This window comes from Bombyx mandarina, chromosome 21, assembly GCF_030267445.1.
Source record: "Bombyx mandarina strain Sakado chromosome 21, ASM3026744v2".
In the NCBI taxonomy this organism is placed as follows: Eukaryota; Metazoa; Arthropoda; class Insecta; order Lepidoptera; family Bombycidae; genus Bombyx; species Bombyx mandarina.
The window spans coordinates 14,070,697-14,077,864 of record NC_143227.1 but is presented as its reverse complement, the minus strand read 5'-3'; the positions used below and the strand labels follow the sequence as shown (position 1 = coordinate 14,077,864).

The 7,168-nt window shown below is 41.5% G+C and overlaps 1 long non-coding RNA gene across 1 annotated transcript in view; it reads left to right on the top strand.

The window, feature by feature from the left end:
* The window catches only part of LOC149500554 (uncharacterized), a 274,194-nt gene that overhangs the window by 255,981 nt on the left and 11,045 nt on the right, over positions 1-7,168 (top strand). The gene's annotated exons all lie outside the window — the stretch shown is intronic.

Genomic DNA, 7,168 nt, shown 5'->3' with positions numbered 1-7,168 from the left:
CCACTTTATCGTTACATAACTGTCCTGGAAGGTCTGTCCGGCGGCACTCTAACCCACATTCATATTTACTCTAAATACTTATTCAATTTTGTAATACGCTTACAAATTATGAATGATTCAAATTACAATATCGCCAACAAGCGAGCGAACTTGATTTAATTTTTTTTTTTTCCTACCTAAGTGGAGAGCCTTGAGAGGCTATTTCAGCGTAACCCTAACTTTTGTAGGTGAGCTCACGGGGCTCAAACCTGATGACGTTTCTAACACGAACCCTAGCAAGAGCCGTGCTTCGCAGAATCTACCACCGGATCGAAAACGCGACCCACTGAGAAGATCCGGCGAGAAACTCAGTGAGCTGTGTCTGAGAGTTAATTTACTCGTCGAGCCCTTCGTCGCAAGCGACGGGTTCGGCGAGAACGATGACCGGTGCTTGAAGTACCTAGAAGCACCGTTAGTGGATCGGGAGGATCCGAGATGACATGTTTTGGGCGACGTCGACTGCTTTCCATTCTGTCCGCAGGATCGGGAATGTAGTTACCGGCGGCCACGATGAGAGGTTTCTCGTGTCGTGCCCCTTTATCGAAGTGGCGCATCGACGCCGACTGGAGATACTTACTGATGGACTCTAAGTCCAGGTCGTCGTGGAGGTCGACGTTCCTGACGAACCACGGGGCTCCGACGGCTATCCTGCAAAAACGGGATTGAATGATTTGGAAGGATTTTAAGTGAGTGCGGGCCGCGTGAGCGAACACTACACTTGCATAGGTCATAACGGGGCGTATGCAAGTTTTGTAGAGTGTCACCTTATTTCTAAGGGACATTTTACTTCGCCTACATATCATCGGGTAGAGACGTCCTAGAATAAAGGCGGCACGGTCGCGTACCGTCTTGATGTGCGGGCGGAATGTCATCCTACTGTCGAGGGTGACGCCTAAATATTTGACCTTCGGGGCCCACGGTATGGGCTGGTCGAACATCGTGATTAGGCGAATGGCGGAGGCGGAGGTGTTGACACGCCTAGTCGGGAGGGGGATGCTCAGCGTGGTGTTCGGAGGGCGACCCCTTTTGAAGAGCACCGCTGTGCTTTTCGTGAGGTTGATGTCCCATGGTGGTAGCTGCGGTCTGAAGTCGTCGATGAAGCAACGCCTTCTTCCTACACGAGTAGTAGATGGCGGTGTCATCGGCGAAGAGCGCTAGATGGGTCTCCGGAGACCGGGGTATATCATTGATATACAAACTAAATAGTATCGGGGAGAGGGCGGAGCCTTGCGGGACTCCGGCTGTGACGTGACGGGGCCGGGAACGCGTTCCCTCGACTCGATATCGGAACGAACGGTTCGACAAGTAGTCTCGTATGATGAGCACGAGTCTGTCTGGCACTCCCATGTTATACAGTTTGTATATCAAACCGTTGTGCCAGACTTTGTCGAACGCCTTCGCTATATCGAAGAAGAGGGCTCCTGTCGGAATGGGTTTGATTTCATAGTGTTCGTGAATTGTAGTTATGCTGAAGTCGCCGTGGTTTAAAGGATAAGACGCCCGGTGCATTCGTATCCTACGAGGCGACTGTGCCGATGTTCGAATCCCGCAGGCAGGTGTCAATTTTTCTAATGGTATAAGCACTTAACACTTTTATTATGAACGATCTCTACAATGAAGGAAAAACGTCGTGTATTTAAAAACCTAAACTCTAAAAACAAATGATTTGCGTAGGTAATTGATACATAGCCCTCAAGGATCAAGGTGTAGATTTAACGACGAAAGGAAGATCTTCCACCGAGCGGGTGACCGACGGTTCGAATGTTGTTGTTCGGAACTTGTATATATGGAAGCTTATCTTGAAAATGTCGTAAGCGAGATTCAGGCATCTGTCAAATATCTTGTGTTCTCTGATGGCTACCGCCACACAAGGGTATACTATCTATGGGCTCAAGAAACCACTTAACATCGGGTGAGCTATAAGCTCGTTCGCGTTTGTAAAAAGAAAAGTCTGCCCGACTACCGAACGAGTCTACTAGATTCTGTAGACGGAGGCAAAACAAAAATATATTGTTTGTAATTTAAACACACCCTTGCTACAAGTTTTTTTTAAATATTCAAGTAACATTTTACAATAATTGTAATTGTATTTTTAAGCTATTGCATAGCTTTTATCGAGGGCCTTGAGCGCGGCGACCGAATCATGAAATTCCATAACGAAAAAACCTTACACCCCTCACTCCGCCTACCCTGTAGCTCGCGTTCAACACATTCACACATTGCGCTTGTGTAGTGTTTGTGAATAAGCGCGTGGCGTGACGTCACACTGCCTGCGCATTATGAAAAGTCTGCCCATCTCTCTCTCGCGCGGTCTAGCTTATGAGTGTGAAGGAGACGGGTTATGTTATCTTTAATGTTGCCAACTGATAATGTTTTGGATTGCCGCTATTTATTTGTGCCATGATTCGCTGGCCAGACTATAAACTTAATCTCATTGAATAACGTAACGTAAAGCACCAAAATCTACTAACAAAAATCATTAAAAGAAATAAATAACTGTGCCATTTAGTTATGACACGCAATCATGTCGGCAACTGCGGCAATTCAAAATATTTTCAACTGACAATCTTAAATATAACATGAAAAACCCGATTTGGTACTTTTGAGTTTTTCTATGGTGTAGTTACATTAATAATTTTACTGGTGGTAGGACCTCTTGGGAGTCCGCGCCTCCCGCCCGCCTATTTCTGCCGTGAAGCAGTAATGCGTTTCGGTTTGAAGGGCGGGGCAGCCGTTGTGACTATACTGAGACCTTAGAACTTATATCTCAAATTGGGTGGTGCATTTACGTCGTAGATGTATATGGGCTTCAGTAACCACTTAACACCAGGTAGGCTGTGAACTCGTCCACCCATCTAAGCAATAAAAAAAGGCATGAAATAAAATGAAATGAGATGAGATAATTTGGGATCACGTAATGATTTTATATTTTATATAACAAAATTTCATATAAATATCGCGCGTTTCGCATTACGTTGTTTTTAATTTTTGGCTATCGTTCGTTTTCGTAAACAATCTAATGCGCGATTTCTCGTAACAGGTTCCATTTTTATTTCCAAGCAACCTGCTGTTGCAACAGGTTTCGTAAAAAATTACTCATCTTTAGTAGGAAACAGCCTCAAAAAATATATCATTTTTTTTATTAAAATATCTCGAACAATAAACATAACCTAAAATGTAAACATTGTCTGATTTTACCAATTTGGCAATTGCTGGGAGATCTGAAAATTGGGCTCATGAAACCTTCTTAGGTATTGTAATTTATGCCCAAATTCTAGCACTGTAACGCCAGGCCCAAGTTTGTATGGATTTCGAGTTTCTCCTTTCGAGAAGCTGCGTAGCGTATGGAAATATGGGCCGGTCACATCTGTCGAGCCAGCGACGCCAGGTGGGGGAGGAAAGTCCTCGAATGGAGGCCACGGATGGGTACAAGGAGCGTGGGGCGTCCTCCAACCAGGTGGACTGACGACTTAGTGCGCACGGCGGGAAGTCGTTGGATGCGGAAGGCGGAGGACCGCATTATGTGGAAGGCATTGGGAAAGGCCTATGTCCAGCAGTGGGCAGATAAAGGCTGATGATAATGATGATGATTATGATGTATGGAAATATCTGAGGAAATAACGAAATTCGAAATATGTGTAATATGACGGCGGTAAGAAGGCCAGTCAGTGTTCTTCGTGATGCGCGTCTAAATCGATTTAAATACGGATTGTATAAGAATGGAAAGACATCAAGAGAGTATAGTAATAAACGAATTACAATCTAATATACGTATGTGGAAAAAACACGGCATTGGAATAGATTAGAATAGATTTGGAATTTTGAATTGAATTTTGGAATTTTTAATTGGAATAGATTATTTTTTTCTACCTAACCTGGTAGTCTTGAGAGGATATGCCAGCATGACTTAACGTGTAGGTGAACTCTTTCAAACCTGAGGGCGTTGCTCACCCTAGCCGGTGCTTTGTAGAATCTACCACCGGGTCGGAAATGCGACCCACTGAGAAAATGCGGCGAGAAACTCAATTGGCTAAAATTGAGTATGAAGCAGGTAAGTGAATGAGTTAGTCAATAGACCAGATGTTAATGACTCATTTAGTTAGTACATTCGTCATATAGAAAAAAAAACTTTTATTGCTTAGATAGGTGGACGAGCTCACAGCCCACCTGGTGTTAAGTGGTTACTGGAGCCCACAGACATCTACAACGTAAATGCGCCACCCACCTTGAGATATAAGCTCTAAAGTCTCAAGTATAGTTACAACGGCTCCGCACCCTTCAAACCGAAACGCATTACTGCTTCACGGCAGAAATAGGCAGGGCGGTGGTACCTACCCGTGCGGACTCACAAGAGGTCCTACCACCAGTAAAATAACTCTAATAATTTCTAATAATCCTCTCGCAGGAAACAAGCAGTGTCTTTGTTTAATTTTCGTTTATAATCAACTGTCATATAGTGATTTCATATTATATTTATAATATGTACTAGAGGTCCCGCAGTAGTCGAAATTCGACTATAATTAATTGGAATTGTAAGTTGTACACTATTATGATTCTATTTTATACTTCTATAATCACAAATTTCGCCAAGGCCACACTATAAAAAATATTAATAAAGACAAACAATATTTAATCTATTCTCAATTTGACCACAGACGTCAAGAACAAAAGTTTGAAAATAAATAGTATGCATGCGTGTGTGCGTCAAATACATGGTATGTAGTGTGTGTAATGTTTTCTTTATTGATTTAATGTACCTTTTATGCATTATTTTAAAACAATATTAGCATTGTGCACTTCTTCTCTATATTCTCTATAAGTGTGGAAAATTTCATACTCCTCCGTCCGCGCAATTTTCGTAAAAGGGATACAAAGTTTTTGCTTCACATATTAATATGTATATAGATAATACTAGCGGACCCGACAGACGTTATCCTGCAAAAATTCGTTTAAGTCGATCCAGCCGTTTAGTTGTACTATAGATAAATAGCCTTAAGATAAATCTAAACCATGGTTCCACCCAAACGCATCCAAAAAAATCATTCAAATCGGCAGCTGTTTCGGTGGAGTTCAGGGACAAACACACACACACACACACAGGAGAAATACATAATATAATAAATAAAAATTTATTTATTGTATGTATGTATTTTCTTTAATAATGCGTTATTAATAGTACACCTCAAGATACCTGCTATATCTTTATCATTTCCAGAATTTCTGTTAATTAAGCGGATGTCTGGAAAAGATCGCTTTTAGCGATAAGGCCGCCTATTGTACCGATGTATCTGCTTGTTGACTGTTTTTCTAATGTTAATTGTGTTTTGGTGTCCAATAAAGTATGTTCTTTCTCTCTCTCTCTCTCTCTCTAATATAATTATTATTATAGTTATGGCATACAGAATACTGCCATACTGGCATACGGCATCTTTTGAGCTCACACGTTGATATCAATCACTACCTGGCCTATAATTATTGCTGCCGCGGAGCAGTAAGGGGTTAGATTTGAAGAACCAAACATATTAGATTTAAGATACAACTGATACTTAAGCTTCATTTCTTCATGTTTGGACATTTTGTGGCCCCTAACTATACAATAAAGGACCAAAGAAATATTCGTTTTTGCGGTTCAATAAAATTTCATTACATGTGACGTCATTTGTGGTCAGATTTTACGTCGAACTAACCAATCGATCATACACAACAAGCCTTTATATGTCATCGCGCACTATAATTGACGTTTAGTTCATCGACATGAAAATATTGCATTGAATTTAGTCTAAAATATAAATAGCAATAATTCACAAAAATATTGTTAAGATTTAATGATTTAATTCAGAAATTTTATAAATTTTTAGATTATATCTAATTTTGCTAAGAGATATAAGAATTGTAATCGCTCGTGATCATAAATATGTGTAGTGGTAGGATTCAAAGTCCATATTCATAATTGAAATGTAGCCAGGGCGTTTCATCAGCTCAGAGCAATAAGGAAAAGATTAATGAACAATACTTATGTAAGAACGAAAGAAAATGAGAACATAATGTGATTGTAACATTACACTATTGTTTCCTCATACATAATATAAAGTTTTATTAGGTTTCAAAATATTTTATTAACGAGGCGAGTGAATACCATTGCACCGCCCGCCACCGGAGTAGAGTTCATCCACCTGGAGTCATTGCGGTCATCGACAGTGCGTTTCCAGAGATCTTTTTGCCACGTACCTACCATCCGGCTTTGGAATGAGCTCCCCTCCACGGTGTTTCCCGAGCGCTATGACATGTCCTTCTTCAAACGAGGCTTGTGGGAAGTATTAAGTGGTAGGCAGCAGCTTAACTCTGCCCCTGGTATTGCTGAAGTCCATGGGTGACGGTAACCACTCACAACCAGGGCCGTATGCTCGTCTGCCTACAAGGGCAATAAAATAAAAATAAAACTCGCGTCCCACCTGAATGGTTATGGGAGGCAATAGACGTCATAAAATTACTACGCCCAATGACCCACTCTTCGAACTGCGTTATAGCATATAGTAAATATAGTATATATAGTAATAGTATATAGAGCTTTGCTTACTGGTGATAGGACCTCTTGTGACTCCGCAAGGGCAGGTACCACCACCCTGCTTATTTCTGCCGTGAAGCAGTAATGCGTTTCGGTTTGAAAGGCGGGGCAGCCGTTGTAACTATACTGAGATATAATATATGTGGGCTCCGGTAGCCACTTAACACCAGGTGGGCTGTGAGCTCATCCAACCAACTATGCAATAAATAAAATATAGAATGTATAGTTTATAGTAATAGCTGCGTTTGAGCTCTCACAACACGTCGCAACTCTGGTAATCATGAAAATTTCTCATTTCGTATCTGCTTAAGGAATTTTAAAAGCGGCAGAGTCGCATCACGACTTTATGTAGTTCTTCATGCACGTTGGACCACCGTTATTCAAAGTTTAAATTAACATTCCCTGCTGGTGGGATCTATTGCATCTTAGCACGGGCTCATATCAGCTTCACTATTTCTGCCGTGAAGTATTCGCACACTTCATGGATCTCAACGTGGATATTTAGTATTCATTCATTCATTCCATTCACGTTATCCCTGGGCTTTCGTAACCTATAACCCGGAG